Below are 23,053 nucleotides of genomic sequence, written 5' to 3'. Positions count from 1 at the left end.
AAAGAGCTCATTGACATGTAAGGGAATGACATATATTGGGTAATTCCTATTATTGCTAATAAATAGGAGGTAGTTACTTAGCTAAAGCCCCAGAGTAACAGTGAGGAAACAGGACTCCTATATGTGTTGCAATCTCTGGGCATATTTGAATGGAGGAAAGGGTATCAGTCTCAGTTTCAGTGTTCATGTCTGTAGTGTTTAAACTGAAACTCACACAGTAATAGCATTTTTGTTAATATTTACTTCATTGTTTATATTTGTACAACCCTGTACCTTTCATGGGAAATAGATCTTGACCAGGCTCATAGTGATACATCTCCCAGTAAGATGCTATTCATTTTAATATAAAACATTTATTCTTTCACAAAATGCAGCAGGTTTGTATTGTCTTATTCCTTCGGGCAAAGTTCCTATTGAATAAGCTAGTCAGGGAGATTTAAAAAATAACTTTTAATTCAAATGGGAAGAAGCAGATTTTGAAATTTTCTAATAAAATAAAACTGTAAAAATTTCTATTTGGGATGATCAAAATGTTTGGTATAGAAACTATCGTTTTGGCTTTTTATCACACTGAATGATACAAGTGAAACATTAAATATTAATAAAAAGTATTCAAATGAGCTAATATGCAAGCTGAAACAATATTTTGACTCTTCTTCACTGAAAACAAAAATGTCATTGAACATCAATTGATCTCCATGATTTTTCAGCAAAATGATTTTTTTCACCAAAAACTGTTCCATCCAAAGATTCTTGACCATCTCTACTAAAGGGAAAGCAAACTGCAAAGGATCATGGCCTGTATGTGAAAACCCTTGCTCCTCAATAGCTTGTAGTAATATTGTGCTATTAAGTAACCTATATAGTTAAAGAGCAAAACATACTTAATTTGATAGAAATATCCAGTCTTTTATTTTTTGAAAAATCAGAATTGAGTCCACCGTCAGAGACTCTGCTGGTCCTTCAGCATCGCCTGCTGCTTCTGTAGTCTGCATCGATATTATTCTGTGCTGCTTATTTCTGCTATTCATCTAACAGTGCTGGAAAACTAACTTCTTGCTGTTATAATTAAAACTGCTGGTGCAGGAGGTCATCAAGTGCCACACTTTCCTGAGGCAGTAGAGCAAGATCCTGCCAAAAAGACATGTGTTGATAGAATCCTGGGTCACTGTGGTCTTGCCAGACTATTTTAGGAGGTCTCTAAGAGCTATTTGAAAAAGCTGGACACAGACTCGATTCTTTAGTGGGACATGAAGGGAATGACATTGCCCAGAGCTACTGTGCAGAGTAGCTCACATTTTTGCTGGACATAAGTATTAAAGCGCTACTGAGTCACAATAAATCCATATTGATCCATTACCCATGAATTCTGAAAGCCATTGTATTGCTACCTGCTCTGGCTTTCATGTTTCTCTCCTTTCTGCCTTCATAGTAAGGGTAGTTCCTCCAGCTTATTTTGTAAGCAGCTATCCATGTCAAATTAATTCTTTATTCTACAGTGCATATTGTCTGTTGGGATCACAATACGTTAATGTGGTTCTGAGAGTCTGTATACCCTGAGGTGAATAACATTTGCAAGTGGTGCACTGTCACTTTCTGGCAGCATATTCTTGATTCTCTGTGCATAATTCTCACTGGTTCAATTTTCTGCCTGCTTTGTAAACTGCATTTCATTAAAGGATTTCACCTTCCTTCACGATCTTGGAATAGATTCTTAGCTAGTGCAAATCAGCATAACTCTACTGAAATCAATGGAGCTGCAGCAATTTACTCCTGCTACAAAACTGATTTCGTTCTATTTTTTTCTGCCATACTAAGGGACTAAGCTGTGTGTGTATTGAAAATGAGATTTTTGTTAATGTATGTGTGGATTATCTTTCCCAAAAATGTGTTAATTACAAACTTCTTTTCTAGCTTGCCAGACAATTAACCATTAGTACTTTAGTCAGAAAGAGCATTCTTTATTTGTGACCCTAAGTAAAGATAAATGAAAAGTGTTACTAATGAAAAAAAATAATAGTTTCTTCACCCTGGTTAAATCAGACAGCAATATCCCTCCAAAATTCTGGTTCACACTGATATAAGATAAAATGAGATCTTTTTCTTAAATGTACTCCCCAAATGCCTGAAGGTTACTATTTTTTCAGGATTGAAAACTGATTACAAAGTGGGTTGGGGGACCCTACAATTCTCTTACACTCATCAGGAAATAGTAATTGTTTTTAATATTAAAACCCCCGACCATGGAAATACAGGATTTAAAAATGACTGATCTACTTGCACCATTATGTATTCTAAATCCAGAAGAAAGCTTATATGCACACACTCTTGTGGCCTGACACTGCAATGCTGTTATCAAGAAAACTCTGCCAATGGTATTAGTGGGCACAGGAGCAGATCCTGTATTGCCCATAGCAAAACTAAATGAGAGAGAACTGGAGGAATTAGCTATTAATGCACAAGGCCAAAAAAATAACACTACAATTTAGAACACTTAAGTGTACATCAAAGGGATCACTACAGTGTTATTAGTCTTTTTATGAGGCAATGACTAAATTGGGGCAGGGCAGTGGCACAGAGTAATCAGTGAGTGCCCAGGGTGGAAGGGATGTAGGTTGTAGCTGTGTTGGTCTAAGGACATAGGCAGACAACCCCTTCTAGGGTGGAAGGGGTTGCACAGCAGCATGGGTGAGGGGGAAGGGCTGCTGCTAAGCATTATCAGCTCCCATGGCCAGGCTTCCTTTGGAGCAGATCTTGGTGCTCTGTTCACTTCCCCCAACCCTAAAAATACGTATTGGAAGCAGCGCTATGCCTGCTTTGGCACAGGCTCCTGGGAAGAGAGCATCATGCTGCTCATCCTCCCTCTCCAGGTAACAGTTTGGTGCAGCACTGCCCTGTTCAGGTCCTAGAGCTGGGCAGGGGCAGCACAGAGCTTCTCCTGCCACAGGAAAGACTCCCAGCAGAGGAGAATGCAGCAGATCCTGGTGCCCTCTCATAATCAGCACCTGGGTGGGTGAGTGGTGCCCCACTCAATTACGCTACTAGGGGAAGGACTGACCTCTAGTTTGGGATAAAAACCATCAAATGCTCTCAAAGAATAGGGACAGAAGTTACACATAACCTGGTTTAAGTGATCAGAAACTGGTTTAAACAGAATAGAAGCTCCGTGCACATACACCAGTTTCAAAATGGCAGAAACTGATTTAAGATAAACTTGGCTAAATGTAATATCAGATTTAACTGATTTGGTTCAAACCACTTTATGAAACTTCTGTCCTAGACCACTTCTTGGGTCAAGTTAACTCAATCCTGCAGCATCCCAGCATGCTTTGCAGCCTTGAGCTGTCTGCTCCAGATAGCAGGGCTGGTTCCACCCCTCTATTCCCTAGTTGGAGCAGTGAGGGCTGGCTGACAAGAGGGGGACACAAGCTCAGCTGGGGATGCAGCCCAGTCTGCAAGGGGTGGGGAGGGACCTCCCTCCCTCCACTCCGCAGACAAACCCCAGCTGGGGTCTGGGGCCAGGGAGGGAGGTTAGACACCATTTTGCCTTGCTCAAACTTACTGCTGGCTGCAACCATGGACTACAAATTCCAGAGGCACTTGGAAGCAGGAAGAGGAAGTGACTAATGAGCAACTCTGCAGAATCCTGCTGCTGTGATTCTGGACTGCTAATCCCAAAGACCTCAGGGGCAGTAGGAAGAGGAAATGAACACACAGCCCATGCTAGCTATATGTCAGAAAGCTGTGCTCTAGTGCTCCCTGGCTTCTGGCCTGAGCCACTGCAGGCTGTGGCTGCATTTCCTGAATCAAAGTTAAATATCTGTTAACTTCTCCTTCAATTTAATCTCTGTAGTTTAGACTAACCTTCAAAGACTGAATTAATTCAGCTTCAGGCTTTTTGACTGCCTGTACTTAACCAAAATCATGGGCAGAGAAAAGGTAACAGGGCAAATAATACTGAAATTACCAGACAGATCTGTGGCTTACATACAACTGTAGACCCTTCAGTGATGACTACGAGAGGTAGGTTTTAGTGGCAGTGGGGGAACAGAGCAAATTTCCTGTTTTTTCTTTCCTTCCCTCATATTCTTCCTCCCTCCCTCCCCATTTTTCTTTCCCCACCCTCAACCCTCCAGGCAGGTGAGGATTATGTAGCTCTGAATGAATTAATCATGACTTTTAGAAGGTAATATTTCATTTACTTTCTCCTTATAATAATCTCAGCAAGTTCCTTTAACATTAACTACAAGCACCTTTTATATTTATTTGCCTTTCAGCTTAAAAAAAAGTATTGTAACTAAGCCAGAAAAGAGGGAGGTTCTGAATATCACCTGATATTCAGATGTAATTAAGAAGGGAGAGGCGGGGAAAAGAAGCCCTTTCTATCCAAATGCTACAATTAACACTAAGAAAAAGAAATAACAAATTGCTTCCCTTGGGACTGCTGTAGTATAGAGCAGGAGTATTCAACCTCCAGCCTGTGGGCCAAATGTGGCCCATGGAGCCATTGCATCTGGCTTGTGGGGCTCCCTGTGGGTCAGGAAATTTGGCGGCAGGGTAGCAGTGATCATTAATATGGCCACCCTCCCCCCTGCCAAATCCCCAAGCCCCAATCCCTACATGGCCTGTCTGAGGTGAGCTATGCCCCCTTCTCCTGGGGCCAGGCCATGCCATGCTCCCGCCAACCCCGGTTCTAGATTGAGTCCCTTTCCCTATGGGGCTGAGTTGGGACCTGGCCATGCTCCCTTGCCCCTCTGTGGGGCTGGGTTGGGCCTCTTTTCCCCTTGCGAGACCAAGTCAAGCTCCTTTCCCCTGCTGTACTGTGTTGGGGCAAGCCTACCCCACCTAACCCCTCTGCATGGCCAAATGAAGCCCACCCAGGATTAGGAATGCTGGCTGGATCCAGCCTGCAGATGGACCAGGCACTGCCAATCTGGCCCACTGGAGAGAAAAGGTTAGGCACCTCTGGTACAGAGTATTAAAGAAAACACAGTGGATAATTCTACATATGTAAAGAAGTTCACATTCTTGTGATCTGACACTGCAATGTTGATATCAATGGAAGCTTTGCCAATGACTTTAGTGGGCCCATGGTTAGAGCCTATGTTTCCCATAGCAAAACTAGATCAGAGTGAGAACTAGAAAGAGGTAAGAAATTGCTCAATTAAGGACTATAATATTTGGACCAATGTCTTCATAAATTCTTCACTAAAGGCTATTTGCATGTCCTTTCACAGCATTTGATGAAATGAGCTTGGGTTCTCAAAAGCTCATGCTAGGTATCTCTGATTTACTCTGTAAGGCAAAAATCTACCTTGCCTTCATAAAGACGAACTTATATCATGATTAATCACTTCCATTTAAGGCAAAGTGCTTAAGTTCATCCCTCATTTTGTTCTGTAACATATGTTTGTAACCAGAAGGAAAGGCTTTTCCCTCCTGAATACCAATCTTCTTAAAGTTAGGCATATGCTTAAGTACCTTGATCAGTCAGGGTTTATGAAAGTAGCAAAACACTTCCTAGTTCAGAACCTGTTCTTTGTTATTTTGAAATTTCACATTTGTCCCAGTGCAACCAAGGAAGATCTGTTCCATTACGGTAAGTGAAGGAACATCAAGAATCATGTTTGTATTTTTCTCTTCTTAACACATGATGTTTGAAAATGGTATGTGGTTTTTCATGTTACATTATTCTACCAAACGTAGAGAATCATCTCTCTCCTCCCAATACCTTTCAATTAAGAGATGTCAGAGTGATGGATCTTTCATATTTTAATAAGTCTAATCTTGTTTTCTGTTATGTACAGATTTATTGTTGTAGGACTCATGTGCATCTGTCACCTTATAGAAGAAAAGAATATCTAAAAAACAAAACCTTGCTTCTAGAAATCAAAGCTAAAAACTAAGCCACATCCCTCCCCTCATTTCTGGCATGTCTTTCTGTTGATACTGGCCAACAAAACAGAGAGAGGGAGATTTTAATTTCATGCTAATAACATTTAGCTTGCAGTGAGGCTACAAATTTTCATGAAGACTAAAAGGAGAAAGGTAGGGTGGACTCTATGAACTAAAGAATGCAGTAGGAGGGGAGGTAAGACAAGCTGTAAAACTAATTGTTGTCCAACATGTTTTGGGCTGCATTTAATTTTCTGGAGGGGAAGAGAGGTCAAGAATGGAATGAAGTCAATGAGAAAGGGAATAAGAAAGTAGAAAGCAAAATGGCCAGCATTAAAAGGTCAGTGAATATCCTAGGGACAGGAAATGAACTTTAAACAAAGTGTATGGTAGTATTTCTATCCACGTTTGGGAGTTGTTAAAATTAGTATTAAAGGAGAAAACTTAAATAACCAGATGTTTCTTCTATGAAAGCTGGCTTTAGCATGCTTTTGATTTATTACAGGAGCATAGAAATCCTCAGATTTCATGTGCTATGTGATTCGGAAATGAATATTTCAGCAAACTGCTAATGTTATTTAAATATTTTAAAAGACTTAGATATTCCATGGTTACTTACTTCCTGTTGCATTTTAATAGTCTTTTTCTTGGAAAAAGCCTCTATCCTGCAGTGACTTTACTACAAGAATTATCATACAGAGCTGAAGTGCAATTGAAGGAATGTTGTACACTTTGCATAGATCTTGGGAGATCTGGTATTGTGCTTGTATATGAATTCACATGTTGCCTGAAAAATCTTCAGCTTGGTGAACTCAAAATCAGTTATATTCTGAGCATCTCCCACAAAGGTACAGTATTTCATTAGAAATTTTTGTGCTAGTTATTTGGGCTAAAACTGAATCTGAAGGGTTTTAAAGTCAGAAAGCAGGAAACCCTTTCTAATGCATTCTAGATTCTCAGTCAAAGCTGACTAACTAAAGTTTTTTCCACTGACTTCAGTGGGCTTTGAATCAAGCCCTTTGTTCTCTGAGCTGGCTGGACATAGACACTTTTCCTACACTAGCCTTTTGCCATAAATATCTTACCATTGCTGCCACTGATCCAGCTCCACTCTTCTCAGAACAGCAACTAACCTACTGCACCTTCACGAGTCACCATGAAGAGTGCTGAAAGGCAAATAAACTAGCACCTTTGATAAAACTGTGCAACCAGAGAGGAAACTATTTTCTGCCATACACACTTTCAGGCTTGCAAAACGCACGTCTCCAAAGCCAAATCATTGTAAGTGCATTCAAATGGCACTGAGAACCCTTGACATAGCTATGCAATCCAGAAAGTGCATTTTCTAAGAGGACCTTTAGACCACTTCTGCTTTCACTTAGAATTAGAGTTTGTAATCATGGATTTAATTATAAGATATCCCCTTTTTCGAAATTAAGTTTTGCTTTCATTTTCTTTCAGTGCATTTTATTTTGAAAAAAATAGGTCTGAAATCATAAGATAGGTTCAAGTGTAACATTTCACTACTTGAGAAGAAAGACCCAAAATATTGCATACAAATCTCAATAGCATTAGGGCAGGAGGCTGGGTGTTGGGACCCTTTCTAATTTACATTCAGAGTCTGAGTTAAGCTTACAATGCGACTTTGGGAAAGTTATTACCCTCTCTGTGCTTCTGTGGCTACAGATAAACAGTACACATAAACCAGCTTAAGTGATGAGAAACTGGTTTAAACCGGTAACAGAACATAAGTTCAGTGCATATAAACCAGTTTCAAAATGGCTGAAACTGGTTTAAGACATACCTTGTTCAATGTAGTATCAGACTTAACTGATTTGGGTCAAACTGGTTTATGCAATGTCTGTCCCAGACCCCTTCCTGGTTTAAGTTAAACCAGAGTCCCCCAGCATCCCAGATGCTTTGCAGTCCTGGGCAGGGCTCGCTGCTCAAGAGAACAGGGCTTGCCCTGCCCCTGTGCTCCCTAGCCAGAGCTCTGGCAGAGACTGCAGGCACAGCAGGGTCTGCCTGGCTTCTCCCTGTCCTACCCCTCTCCCCACTTGCCACTTACTGCTCAAGCAGGGATCCCCCCCTCTACCCCCCCATCTCCTGTAGCATGGACCCAAGCCCCATGGACCCTAGGCATGTGGTATGCTAGCTAATGCTGAAAGGGGTCTGTGTGTGTGTCTCTCCAATTTCACTGAGACAGGCAGAAAGAATGGTGCCCTATCAGAGCTTTTTGGAGCTAATCAGCAGGTCAGCTGGTAATGTCCCTCCATTTCTTCTCTGGAAAAAGCTGTTTAAGAAGAGCTTGAACTAATAAGAGGGTCTTTTGTTTTGTTGATGGGATGATAAATGCTGTGACATCAGCTACCTGCTGGCTCCAATGTGTGTCAGGTTTGCAGGCAGCATAAAGAAGCAGGGAGAGGGAGATTGAAAAGTTCAGTATCATCAACAGATGCATGTACTGCGTACACTCCCTTTGCTTCAGAGTGCTAGCCAGGGGCTGGGGGCTGGCAACACTCCCACCCCTTGAGTAACGAACAGGGAAAAGCCTGTGGTGGGAGAATGAAATAATCTAGATGAGACAACATACACAGTTTTTTTTTCCTGTTTACTTTGCAAAGCAGAAAGTGTGGAAGGCTTAGCCTGTTGACAAACCTTTAGCAAATTCTCATTTTATATGAAGGCATGGAAATAAAATGTACTATAAGAAACTGCTTGGGGCTTCTGTAAATGTAAGCATTGGTGATTCAGAAAAGAAAAAATAAAGTCTAGGAGAAATGCTCACTACACAGCACTGACAAAAGTCAAGCACATCTGCAGTTTGTAACTTTGAGTTAGTGAAAAGACCATTTGATGTAACAGAGGTAAGTTGGCTTTTTTGACTGACAGAGTTAAAAGGCTTGTAAAACTCCACACAAGTTGCCAGCATGTGAGTTATTGTTCCCTTGAGGCTTCTGTAACTCACAATTCTCTCAAATATTCAAAGGAAAACTTCAGAGAATAAATCTCATGTTATTGCTTGGACTGCTCCTTGTCACATCAAGAACCCACATGGCACTGAAAATAAAAGCTGGACAGGTCATCCTGCTTAGAACCTGAGTGAGTGAGGGTCTGACTTTAATTTAATTTTTGCTTTTTTTTACAATATTGTGGCTTTTTATTACTATATGACATAACTGTTTTGAGAAAGATATTAATAATCACAGTCCTCATGGGATTTTTTTAATGAAGCAGACACCTGATCACCCGGTCCCTTTATCCATCTCAGTAAAGACTGAGAAAACTTGAGGAAGTCCATCTCCATTAATATATGGGATGTTCACAGAATCCCTGCCAGAACTGAAAGAAAGAGACTAAATGGAAACTTGGCATAGAGTTGCTAGTTTGCCCCTATAAAGAGGGAAAGAAAAATTAGTGGAGAGAAGTGTGTGCAAGTACGAGAGACTTTTAAACTTTGCTTGCTCAAGAAAATAGAAACAGTTAAATTGTAAAAATTCCATGTATGTTCCTATAAACTGTACTTTTCACACATCTTTTGTTAGACACATGGAATGCTAACCAAAAGGGCTTATCTTAAAAATCAGCAGGGTAGCTGGAATGTAATTTTACAAAACCTGGCCATCTTTCAACAAGAGTGGGTGGATTTTCAATGCAGCAAATGTTTGTGTATTAAAAAGTATTTGCCATGGTGACAAAGCTTGGAGAAATATCCCATTAGCCACAGACGGGAAGCCGTTGCAGACTGTTCTGATTATCCATGCCCAAAACTTAGTCTGGCTGTGTTTATATGGCATTTCCAGAAAAAAAAAAAGTATTCAAGATACTTCTCAAAACCTGAGCAAACTGTTTGCACTTACACATGCCACATACTGTATTCTCTGGCACTGATTCAGCACATGATTTGAATTTTACATCAGCAAAACATAAATACGTGCTTAAAGCTAAGCATGTGCTTAAGTAGTCTGTTGAACCATAGCCTAAGAGTCTGTTCCTGTATTCTTTCCACAACCAAGAGTACCTGTGAAATAAACAGGAGTTTTAGATGTAAACTAAGGCTTCTAATCTGTATCTCTGTATAGAAGGATAAACAAAATAGATTTCCCTGAACAGCTTGTAGTGAGGAATATTCACAGGAACATATCAGTGAGCATGTGCTAATTTTATAGATGTGAGATTTTATCAACACAAGTCTGGGACAGTTGCATTATTTCAGTGGCAGATTGTCCCAGATAATGGTCACTAAAACCATGGTTTCTGTAAACACCTCACTTTTATATAGAATAGCTTCTTTAGAAATAGATTAGAATTTTAAAATGGCATTATGACTATTTTCTTTTTTTATCCCTCTGCTTATAACTAATACAATTTTATTCTCTTTATGTCATAGATCTTCTATGCATAAACTAGTTACAGTGCCTTGATACCACATATGCTACAAATGAAGGCAATGTGTCACTGGAAAACTGTGAATTTTCCCAACCAGGATATATGTCTCCCATTTCTAATTTTGGAATGTGGCAAATATTAGGTTTTAAACCTTGCACTATCTCCCATCCTAAAAATACCTGCAACAGGCTGGTTCTTTTTAATGCCAGCTGTTGGAAAATATTCAGTATAATGTTCGTTAATCCATAAACATAAATGGAATACAGGTTAGAGAAGCAACAGAAGTGTTGTCACATGAATTATACTATTCCATGATGTATCTGTGAGTACATGCACATGCGTATCACCCACTAGAGTAAAACAGAAACTAAGGCCAAGCCTGCCTAAGAAATGGGATGCACCCAAGCTAGATGCAAAAACTCTGTATAGTTTGAAATCTAGGTCTGAATTTTATAATTTGGGCTCACCTGTTAATCTGCACAGATGAATAAATATCAAAATGGTTGCATGAAAATGAGGCAAAAAAGCTGCTTAAGATACAAGGTCAAAGCATGTAGCTTAGGCCCTAGTCATCTCTGAAAATATACCTACGGGGCATTTTGTATATGGCACGTTATATTTGAAGGAGTTTTGTAAGTAACATTTCCACTGAACCTAAATTATGCTTAGTGTAAATAGTTAAAAGGGTAAATATTGCATTTGCATTTCCATATTTACCCTGAGGAATATCATGGGGAATAAAAAATGGACATGCTGTACCCCTATTTTCAGGCATAATGTCTATGGGCTAACATTGTTTTATGTGCTGGAATGAATGACTATCCTATAAAACTAAGTATCTTAGAGAACACTGCTTTGAAGTTATACTTTGCTGCCTAAGGTAGATGACAGACAGTTTCAGGGAAAAGGATAAAAATGCTTAAAGGTCTTATAAAGTTTAAAACAAATAGGTCACAGCTAATTAATCTTTATCATCTGACTATAATAGAGCAAAACAGAGCCACTGTTAAAGCTGAAACAGTGCTAAAATTAGTGGAAAGGTATAAAACAATTAAATCTTTGAGTAACTCTCTTTGCTTTTCATCTTTCCTTTATGCATTTGTTATTGATTCTGACATGGGTGCCCTTTCCAGATATAAAACCAAAAAGAGTTAAATAGTAAAATGCCCAACTTAAAGATTTACTTGCCCAGAAGCTGATCTTTTATTACAGGTAAACTCCGCAAAACATCTCTGACTTTAGTGGGACCTTGGTTTGAAAAAGAATCAAAGGATTGGATTTGCAGTAGAAAAAACACTCCAATTTAAAACTAAATTATTTCATTTGCATAGAAATTGTAATTTATTTTCAAAGTCAGATTTTACAGATATACTGTTCCATGCCAGAAATCAAACTTAGTTGAATACAGGAACCTTGGATTTTCAAAAGCAGAAAACAGAAGTACATAGTCAAATATTAAAGTTTACATACATGCTTAAAACTGTTTTGTAAAACTTAAAAAAACACTGCTAACATCTTAACAAACTACAGTATTGGCCATCATTTTCTACCCATAATGAACTGTAAATTCATTGTGCAGTTCTGAATAAAATGACTGCAAAGACACTGGCATGCTATAAAGCTGCATATATTTGTTATGTACTGCATTGTAGAGTTGGGAACCCACAGACCCTAAACCAGTGATTCTCAGCCAGGTTGCCTCAGTGTGCCACACAATGTTAGCACTCTTTGGTGTGCTAACATGATTCACAAGATAAACTCAGAGATTTTGAACAGGAATCCAGAGTGTTAAAAACGTTTTGACTTGTTGTGTTTCAAGTTCTTTGAAGCACAAGAATTTCTCTATTATTTTTCTGTAGTCAAAAAAATGAATGAAAACTAAGACCTGGCATTTTCCAAGGGGTGCCTTGAGTCCAACAACGGGTGCCTTGAGTCTAACAAAGTTGAGAACCACTGCCCTAGACTGTATTGATTAAACTGCTTAAAATCAGTCTGAAGTAAGCTTTTTAAAATAAATATTATTTGAATTGATTAACGGGCCCAATCCTTTTCTCTCCGACAGTTTTCCAACTCGGACATGAGCCAGAAGTTCAGTGACAGTTTTGGGAAACTCCAGTTGCCCATTAAAGCCTTCTTTTTACTACCAATCTACCCTCCCTGTCCTGACCCAGTAAAGTGGGGGAGAGTGGTGATGGGGAATCTCACTAATCCCTTCCCAGGCATATAGTCTCATATACCTTTCCAGTCCAGGTGGATTGAGGCAGAACTGCAATTCTTGGTAAAGGTCTGGGAAGTACTAAAACTATATCCACAGCCCAGAACCTTGCCGATATCAGGGTATATTCTGCACCATTAATCTTTACACTCTTATGCCCTCTTATCCCTATACTCAGCTCATATTCCCCCCCTCCCCCCCAAAAAACACTGCTCATGAGGATATCTGTTGTATAGGCTATTTTAGAAACTGTTTGATTTGCTGTAAGGAAATATGCCATCTACCTCAATTCTAGGTAGGTGAGGAAAGATGGCAAAGCAGCCAATGGCCAGCTGCAAACAGAAGGGTAACTAGAACAGCAGATGGCCACAGTTTATATACTGAAGAGACACGTCTAGATGGATTCACAGTTGAGCACTTACATTAAAACAACAAAGTTCAAGGCACACGTTGGGGAAGTAGTGAAACCTCTGCCAACTACCACTTCGCTCAGTTTGCTTTGGTACTGTAACCCTTTCCCCCACCCTTTGTATTTGGCTTCTTTAAGCTTTTATGTCTTTAGTGAAGGGATGCTATTTTTCTTGGTATTTGAACATATCAAAACGAAGCCCTAATCTATACTGTGGCCTTTTGGCTGCCACTGCAATACAAACAATAAATTAAAACTTATAGCAAAACTCCTGCTGATTACAGAGGGAACAGGGATTAGCTCAGCTTTAAGGAAATCAAATTGTATACAACTATATTTGTTCTAAAAGCATAAAATCCTGGGTTTTTTTTAATGGTTTATAGCAGAGGTCAGCAACCTATGGCCTATGGAACCACTGGGTTTTGCCTATGGGTCCACTGGACCCAGCCTGCGGATGTGGGGCTTCAGAAACATTTGGCAGAAGGGGCTTTGGCAGCGTTTAGTGACAGGAGCTTTCCCAGTGCTGGAGCAGGAAGAAGTAGCAAGGGGGATGGGGAAGGCGTGTTCCTCTGGACCGCAGTGGGGAGAAATAGTGGCGGCAGCACTGGACAGGTATGGTGCTGCCCACCGCTGATCCAACCAGTTGGGTCATCCTGGTGCACTGCCTTAAAGGGTCACTGACTGCTGGTTTATAATATTTCAAATATGAATTAGGGTTTTTTTAGACAATTAAGCTGCAACATTGAATATATTCCTGTGCAATATTTTAAATCTGCCTAAATAAAATTAAGCATAAAAGACTGGGTTTAATTGCAATAAATTGTAATGTCATATTTTGGTATATAGAGTCTTAAGAATGTATGTAAAAAGGTCATCATGCTCAAATCTGTTTCTTGTTTTAAAAGAGATGCTATAGAATAAGCTAAAATCTTTTAATAATTAGTCAGAATGATAAAGGACTTCATTCTATCAAGCATTTCTTAGACAAGCATCACGGAAGTCACAGACTTCACACAAAGCCAATATGGGACATCCTTTTGGGGTGGAGCCATTGGTCTCCTTGGCCAATCAGTGGTAAGGGGTGGGACTGCCACCTCCTCAACCAATCAGCAGTGTGGGGTGGGGCCACTGAGGCCCTTGGCCAATCAATCTCAAGGGGTGGGGCTATTACAAAGAGATGGGGAAAATGGCACCAGCTTTGGCTTACTGCTGTTATAATAAAATATTAATTTTCTTTTATTTTGCACTTTTAATGACATTGAATGCAGACAGTGGTGATTTTGTTCATGCTAATCTGGGGAAGAGCAATTGCAGGTACTCCTCACTTAACATCATCCCGGTTAACGTCGTTTTGTTATTATGTCACTGATCTATTAAAGAACATACTTGATTAAAGTTGCACAATGTTCGGCTGTTTGGCCACTGCCTGCTAGTAGGTAACTACTGTGACATAATTGGATTTGCTTAATATTGTTTTGCTTAGTCACCTTTTCCAAGAATGTAACTATGATGTTAGCGAGGAGTAGCTGTATTTTGGCTGCAGGGGCTGCTTAATGAGTTCTGGTGAGCAGTGGAGGACTGTAAGGGTAGGCCTGCCCCTTGACAGGTGCTCAGCTCCCATCTTGCAGCCAGAAGTCCCTCCCCTAATCCCTGACCTTTGCCACTGGAAGTCTCTTCCCTTGCTCCAGAAATACTCCTTCTGGGAGGGGGAGGTTTGCCATCTTAAAACCAGGAAAAAAATCATATACAAAAAAAATCAAATATCTCATATAACTTATTTTAATTTTATTTTTAAAGGTATTTTTCTCTTGATTTGTGTGCATTTGCATTGTGTATCCACAGGTGATTGCATAATAGCTAAAACTACAGTCTTACTCTGGTATATAGTATGGGGTGTAAGGATGGTATGTGGTGGCAGGTGGTTGGGGAGTGGGTGTATGTGCATGGTGGGGTATGGGGGGTGTTCATGAGTATGGGTACAGTCAGGGAGGGTGCGGTTGGGTGTGGAGGGGCCTGGGTGTGGGGTATGTGGTTGTGCTGTGGGGGAGAGTGCAGGGGTGTGGGAGTGTATGTAGGGGCTGCAGAAGGGTATTGATGTGTTTGGAGGGATGGTGGCAGGTGGAGGGGTGGGATGGAGTGTGCCTGGCCCCATAGTACCTGGCACCCCACACCCACAGCAAGGAGTCCCTGGCCACAGCCTGGTGACAGTTCCCTCCACTTTGCTCCATGCTGCAGCCCTGGGAGTGGCAAATGGACTGTGCTGCACCACTCCCCCTGCCCCTTCCCTAGCCCCAGACTTACTCCTTCCCTCCTTCACTGCCGTGGGAATGTATCCCTATTTCTTACATTGTAAAGTGGGTTCCCTTTATGTAAATTTGATTTATGCATGGACTTCTGGGAACACATGTGCCACATAAATCGAGGGAAGCCTGTATTCTGAAATACTAGCCAGTTAAATACAATAGCATTTCACTAATGACTCTTTAACTTAAAACAGTTGAATTGGAAGTAGTTATTATTATTATTTTTTTAAATCCAATCTAGGCTTTTCACATTGTTATTTTTTCCCTTCTGTATATAATTTGTTAGACCTCGATTCCATGCAATGCCCAGTGACTGTGGGGACAATGGGTTGATGCAAGCATTGCTCACTCAAGAGCTTTATTCGAAGTGGAGACTGCTTCAGACAAAGCTCCAACAAACTGGGGAGCTGCCAGGAACATTAGTTTTTTACATATTTATCCACCTTGGTTTATGCTCATTAACAATTATCCCACTTTTGTCCGTCCTTTGTTCCACCCTAAGTCCTTCACATTTTAAGCTCCACCTCTGTTTACTGTTTGTTTCATTAACATGGAATTGACTATGCATTTCACTTATTTACATGTCTTTTTGCTATGAGCGCATGCCTAAGACCATGACCCCTGCTTCTTTCAGTCATGTGGGTAGGCTTTGACTAAAGCCTGGAAGCTTCTGGAGGCTTCTTTACCAATCACCATTCAACTTTTGGCATATGTGTATCTCAGATTCTGTTACCAGTTATGCGTTGTCTTTCATGGTCCAGTCTGTTTTTCAGTCCCGCGTTGTACCACCTCCACAATTCCTAAGACTTGCATAAACTTACTTGAAAATGGTTGGCACCATTAAGATGGCTACTTAGCATAACTGAATGGCTGGCTTAGCATAAGTATTCATAAGCAAAATCTGCCTTATCTTCTAATGATAGCCAGTGGTTTGCACCCTGTTTCTTTTACACAATGAGCTATATATCTTACAACACTACTATATTGTTAGGAAAATGCTTGCCTAAGGGTCTTGCAATATTACTTTTAACATACCATTCTGCCTTGTAGTTAGCAGCTTGCTAGGCCACAGGTCATAGCCTTTTTATGCTTTTTCAGCTGCAAATCTAATGCTCCCCAAGATCCAAATACTGTCACCCTAACATAATTATTTGCATTATTTCTCAGAACTAAAATATAAAAATGATATACCTTCAGGTTCAGTGATCTGCATTATACTGAATGTATGACATTGTTTGCAAGATCAAAGCGAGCAAAATAAACTAAGCACCATAAAGAAATTGAACTTTAGAAGTTTAAAGGAAAACTGCAATATTTCACAGGGTTATAAGCTTGACTAACTTAAGAGCTGGAAACATCCTACCTGCCGTCCCCATCTGCCCCATGTAAAGTAAATATTTATGCTGCTCAGATCAACAAAGCCAAGCTCCAAACATACTACAGACCTCCTACAATACCAGCCATGGGATGTGGACAACAGAATACCTCTGGTTGTCATCTATAGCCCCCAGCTTGAACACCTAACACACATCATTAAACACCTCTGAGCATGAACAACATGTTTCCCTGGAGGCTGTGGTGAGGAGTGGGGGACACAGCGACTGCCCACAGGTGGTGGTGTTGGTGGAAGAGGCATGGTAGTAATGAATGGGGAGTTCCCACAGGCAGCTGCAGCAGTGTCGGAGGCAGGGGTGGGCCGAGTGGGGAGCTCCTGCAGGAGGCTGTGTTGGCAGTGGGGAGGGAGGAGGGGGTGGAGAGCACCAACCGATGGTTGACCACTGCCCACAGACGCTGCCGGTAGTGCTGACCAGTCACGATTGGGGACCACCCACAGATGCTGCCGGCGGTGTTGGCAGTGCTTTTAGCAGGGGGTGCTCTGCCAATCTTAGGGGGTGTACGTGGGTGTCTCTAAGCCCTCATGAAAAAGGTTGACTGTCTCAGGGCAGCCTCTGGGGACAAACCTGTCCTGCCTTAAAGACAGACTACCAACCTTAAATGATGTCTCTCAAAGAGGCAAAAGCCCGTGGCTGAAAACTTCAGCCTCTCTGGACACTACATTGCTGACCTCAGGATTGCTGTTTTCAGGCAAAAAGTTTTAAAAACCAGTTGGAACGAGAAACTGAGGAACAAGTCATCCACAAATTGGACTGTGTTAAGTATGGTTTAAACAGCAACTATGGATTCTTATCTCATTACCTAGATTAGCTTTTGTGACCCGGATTGTTCCTATGGGTTTACCGCGTGTTTACTTTTCCCTCCTATCATTGCCTGTCTTCCTCCTACATTCTCTGTCTCCCACATCCCTTGTTTTCTTTATTTTAATTTTCCTTCCCTCCTTATACTCTGCCTTTTGCACATCCTTTCACAGCATATGATGAAGTGAACTTGGGTTCACGAAAGCTTATGCTTTCCCTATATACATCTTATTTAATTAGTCTATAAAGGTGAATATCCATCCTGCCTTCAAAATATTTACCAACTGATCCTTTCAGTTAAACACAGTAGGAGAAGTTTTGGCTATAAGAGGTTATTCATTTGCTGTCTGAGTTTTGCAGGTCTTCCTTGAAATCAAAATCTTTGATTGTTTCAACATACAACTTCTCTCTGAGCCTATTTAAGCATCGGAAAGACTCAGTTTCAGACACAATTGTTTCAGGAGGGGTTTTGTATGCTGTCAAGTTTTGAGGGGAAAATAAATTTCTGCTTTCTGTCGACAAATATTTTGAGAGCAGAGCACTGAATTAATGAACAGCTATTCAAGATGAATGAATTGTTTAGAAATGGCTAAAACAAGAGTGTGAAATAGTAGGTCTGTTAAGGAGACTTTGGGAGGCCCCATGGATTTCCTTTCACTGTGCTAGCTGAGTTTTTACCCACTTAGCCTCACAGTTCTTTGGAAAGCTACTCTGTTTGGTTTTTCTCAGATGTAATCAGAACCGTTCCATGTATGCCTAATTACAAACACATTTCTTTTCTTCATACAATATCCCTAACTATGCAGCAGTCATACCCATGCCAAAGTTTTCTGGCATTTCTGTTACCCTTAGAATCCAAATCTACATTTTTCTGTGAGAAAAGATGTAAGGAAGACTGTAAACAGGATAATTATATAGCAATACAATTTTAAATGCAAGTTTTACTTGAACATTGTTTTGAATGTGTATTTTTTTTCCTACACGTGAGTCATGGAGATGAAATGTTGTTATTGAAGCAGTAATGGGGTTACGTTAAGGGAGGGGGAAATCTTTTAAACCATTTTGTTTGATATTTTTAAGTTGAAAGACTGATAATATGCAAGGAATAGTGGGAAGTGTCAATAATTACCCAGTAGTAACTGTAATCCTCTAAAATAGCTAACTCGAGTCAAGTCATTGTAGCCTCCTTAGTCTTGCTGTCTGAGACAACACTGAAAGAGAATCAACCACCAAAAGCCTAGGGTAGTTTTCTGTGTCCTCTGGAGATGTCTAAAGCATTGCATGTGAGAAGATTTGTTTTGTGTGCATTGGAAAGTTTTCATATACAGATTTACTAGGGGTGAGCTGAGTCAGAGTGGTAATAAATGTCACAGATTTTCTGACATTTAGGATGGAAGCCTCCAGTCACATTCTGGTCTGAAAGAAAGGTTTTCACAAAATACAGTTTCCGGGACAGTTTTATCTGAGAAAACTCTCCATAGGAAAACCTAGGCAGAAAGTCAACAAACAAAAGACAGTAGGTTCCTTCTTTGCCAAAAAACCTAAGAATGATTAAGTCACATTATCCTGTCAGTTTGGAGATGGAGAAAATGTGGGTGGCTAACAACAGAATAAATTCCATCATCACTTCATTCCCATGAGGACTGATTAAAAAAAAAAAGATAAAACTGAGCCTTATCCTCACTGCTATTGGACAAGAACAAACTACTTCACAGAGTTGTTATACATTTTAATGGTTTTTTTCCCTGTAAAATAAGGCATCTTTCAAAACTATTTCTTGTTAACAAACCTTGACATGCTAGAACACAGTCAGTTTTTCATCTTCTACCCCAATTTCCCTTGGATAATAGAAAAGCAAAAGAGAGGGAGAGGGAATAGAGGAAAAGGAAAGCTACATCCCAAAGAAAAAAAATGTTAAAATAGTTTTTAAAAATGGTGATCAAAGTTACTCCTGTGTGGAACTTGTGAATGAAAATGACAGATTTACAGTAATACTTTTCATTTCCCTGTGTTGGTACCCAGTGACATTCTGTTACTAGTAGACCAAGTGGGCGAGTGGCTGTGCTTCCCAAGTGCAAAGGTTGGGATTCTATTCCCATTCTTGCTGTGACGTGCTTAGAGGCCATGATAGTCTAGTGACAAATGTGAAGTTACTAGATTGTCACTGTGTTAAATTATAATTTAAGTAAGTGACATGAGCATAAAATCTGAACAAACCTTGATCAAAACCCTTTCCCCCTTTCAATGAACAATTGCACAGGAATAACCATCAGTTAGTTTACTTTTCCCTATGCAAATGCTACTGAAGCCAAATATGTTTATCTCTCTTCTTGTATTTAAACACAGTAGTATGTAGGAATGAACATTTAGAACTGCAAGTTTTCTTGTACTACTACTGTGATGACATTTTTGTAGGAGCTTTCCTGAGCCCCCTATGCAGATCAGATTAATTTTTCTTCTATATAAATGAAAACCAAGGTAAAATTAAAGTGTATGGAATGGGGGACTTTTTCTATAATCTGAATATGATTTTTCACTTAAGTCTTACAAGTGATTTCACCCCCCAACTCCCTTGTCTTTTTTTGTCTTTGAATATCCACAAGCATTCATTCAAGTCTTCCTACTGGTTGTAGATGTTGAAAAGGAGAGCTTACCTCTCACTAACTCTTTGCTTGAGGCAAGACAAATATAATGGGCCACACTGCAGACAGATTTTAAAAAAACAACAATGACCTTGGTTTACCCTCATACAAGAGAGTAGATATCCAAATACTGATGAGAAATGTGGTTTTACATACAAAAGTACATAAAAGTAGGGTCTGGAGCCACCAAATTCTCCCACACTATATATCTCTGTGTTACAAAAGTAGCAAAGATTTTTTTCAAATGTTATTCAAGCTATTTTGTTCTTAGATGCTTGCCCACATACCCCAAGAGAGGCAGATATGGGAAAGAGTATTTGGCTCTGTAGTTAGTTACTGGCCTGCAGACAACCATGAGAGTAGAATTTTAAGGATAGGCATAGTACACAACTTTGCTCCAATTCTGGCTCCCTAGATAAAAACTCTACTAATTTTCTGTATATATGAGTTCTCTCATCATAGATCGTTGGCAGACAATTGGAGAGGGAAGAATCAAACAAGAACATAATGTTGAACATGAAAGTACCCATTAGAAGACAAAACTTTAAATCTGAAGAATGGTAAAAATATTGCCTGGACTGAATACAACAGCTTTTTCACAGGATTTTCAAACTGAAATCAGAAACTACTTATTTAAATGCCTCAGACCAAAAGCGACAGAATAGAATTTGTCCTCAGTCTCTCTCAGAGGAGATACTGTGATAAAACATTCACAGTTTACCGCAGGACTGCCCAACTAGTGGGCTACAGGGCACTTGCAGCCTGCAAGGGGTTAACACGTGGTTTATGGGCTCTTGTACAGCTGCCACTCTACCCATTGCTCCTGTGGCTATGGTGGCTGAGTCTCCAGGCTCCCCCTCCCTGCTCCAGCTTCTAGTTCCTGTCACTACTGGTGGGAGTAGGGCGGCCCATGATTTGCAAGAGGTGGGGGAGGCAGCTGGGCTGTGGCTGCTGTATGCACAGCAAAGGAGGGAGCCAAGCTGCCCATGCTGCACATGGTCTGTTTGTATAACAATGTGGCTGGGGGGAGGGCAGGGGTGGAATGCTTCATGCACAGTTTGGTGGAGGGGAGAAGCTGGGCTGCCCATGCTGCAGGAGGGGACTACCCACATTGCACTCGTAGCTGGGAGATGGCTCCCCGCATGATAGGGAGGGTCGGGAGAAAAGGGGAAGAAGCTGGGCTGCCCACATAGCAGGGGGAGGACTCAGGGTGGGGGTAACCCCTGCTTCATACAGCTCCTGGGTCTATGGCCTGTGTTGTGTGCACCCCTGGGTGCCCAGAAGTTGAACAATCCTCCTTCACAGTACTGCAGCTATCATCCAGCAACCTCATAGGAATCTTCTAGCTATTGAGCAAACCTCAAAAGATCATTGAGAAGTGGCAGTAAGCAATAAACCAATTTTGTAGATGGCTACACTGCAGCACTGAGAGGCTACCGTGTTCGTGGAAACAGTTCAAGTATAGGGAAAAAGAATGAGGAAATCCTGATTTCCTCTTTCCCGATCCCTTTCTCAAACAACTTCACAATGGTATGCACTAAGGGTAACAGGAAATAAATATTTGAAGCAGTTCAGAAGTACACGATGGGTCTCAAGGGAAACAAAACAGCTATCAAGGACAGCATAATTCCTTAAAAGTTGTAAGCTGTGGTTATAAAATGTTCTAACAAAACAAGGGACCTTTAGTTATTGTGGTAAAGTTTATATCTGATAGGGTAGCAGTCATTTAGACCTCTATCAGTATTTCCATTATAAACTCAAATTTTCATTTATTTGTAACTCTCCCAAATTAATTTTGGCAACCTTGATAAATAGTCCAGGAAGTGAAATGATTTTCTTCCAAATGAGCGTGCCCTGTAGCATAAGCACCTGTTAAAAAAACAGCATCCTGTGACTACACATATATTTCCTTAAGATGGCAGCCACAGCTATTTGGAACTTGCATACTTTAGATTTAATGACAGAGTTAATGTATCCAGCACGTGTCATAAAATGCAGGGTAATTACAGTATATACAAATCTTGATGAACCTAAAGTGTAGAGAAACAACCAAAAGATTACAACAGAACTACTGAACGTGCGGAGTTATGTAGCAGGCTTACCTTTTCAGAGCTTGGGATGAGTCCCAGAATCAAGGGTCTGCTGTTTGACTGGTGAAGCCCACCCACCAATCTGGAGGCAGCACAAGGGAAGCAATGCCCTGCCCTTTTCCAAAGGGAGGGGGCAAAGAACAGCTGGACCTGAATTGGAACTGCGCCAGCCGGGTCCAAAGAACTTCAGGGGTGGAGCCCCTGAAGAGTATGAAAGGGGAGCATTCTTGGCACGCTGGAGAGAGACGACAAGGGACAGTGAGGAGAGAGGAGCTCCAGAGATGGCCGTCCTTGGGACCCTGGTTGAGTTTCCACGGTGTGCAAATCGTCACACAGGGATCGGGCTCTAGGAGCCACTCAAGGTGGCTTGAGCCTGCAAACCCAGCAAGCAGCTGGGCAGCTCGTGTGCAGATTGGCACCTGGACAGCTGGCTCTGGAAGCAGCTCAAGGCTGCTCGAGCCCCACATGGTGTGCGGATTGGCACACAGAGAATCTGCCCTGGGAGCACCTTGTCGCTGCTCGGGCCTCACCCCGTGTGTGGTCCGGCACATGGAGGACCCACCAGGGAGCAGCTCGCAGCTGCTCAAGTTAGCCCCGGCCCTAGGCTGAGTGTCTGGAGCCCCGTAGTGCAGCTCCACCTTTAAGTAAAAGAGCCCCAGTCCTCAGAGCAGGGCCTGGGAAAGGGAGGACCCCTGGTGTGAGACCTGGGGAACCAGAGCCTGTAAGAGTTCGACTCCAGCGAGAGAGAGAGAGAGCCCTCGGCTGCCCAGTGTGGGGCACCAGGCCATCCAGGGGAGACAAGATGCCACTAGAGAGAGGCTCTTGCAGAATTAGCCTCCAGGGGATGAGCCTTGGCTGCTTCAGAGAAGAAGGGTGAGTTGCTGGGGAAGTGGGCTCCACAGGGGAGGCAGGCAC

At 41.2% G+C, this 23,053-nt stretch overlaps 1 long non-coding RNA gene across 1 annotated transcript; it reads right to left on the bottom strand.

The window, feature by feature from the left end:
* Nucleotides 1–14,224: 14,224 nt before the first annotated feature.
* On the bottom strand, nt 14,225–20,562 carry LOC109322669. Its single transcript, XR_002104453.1, has 3 exons — nt 20,553–20,562; nt 17,810–17,811; nt 14,225–14,319 (listed from the first exon to the last, which is right to left on the bottom strand). It is a non-coding gene; the product is annotated as an uncharacterized LOC109322669 (long non-coding RNA).
* Nucleotides 20,563–23,053: the final 2,491 nt, after the last annotated feature.

The sequence above is a fragment of the Crocodylus porosus genome, unplaced genomic scaffold (assembly GCF_001723895.1).
Source record: "Crocodylus porosus isolate Cpor-Errol unplaced genomic scaffold, CroPor_comp1, whole genome shotgun sequence".
In the NCBI taxonomy this organism is placed as follows: Eukaryota; Metazoa; Chordata; order Crocodylia; family Crocodylidae; genus Crocodylus; species Crocodylus porosus.
The sequence above is the reverse complement of the archived record's forward strand: the minus strand, read 5'-3'. Positions and strand labels throughout refer to the sequence as shown.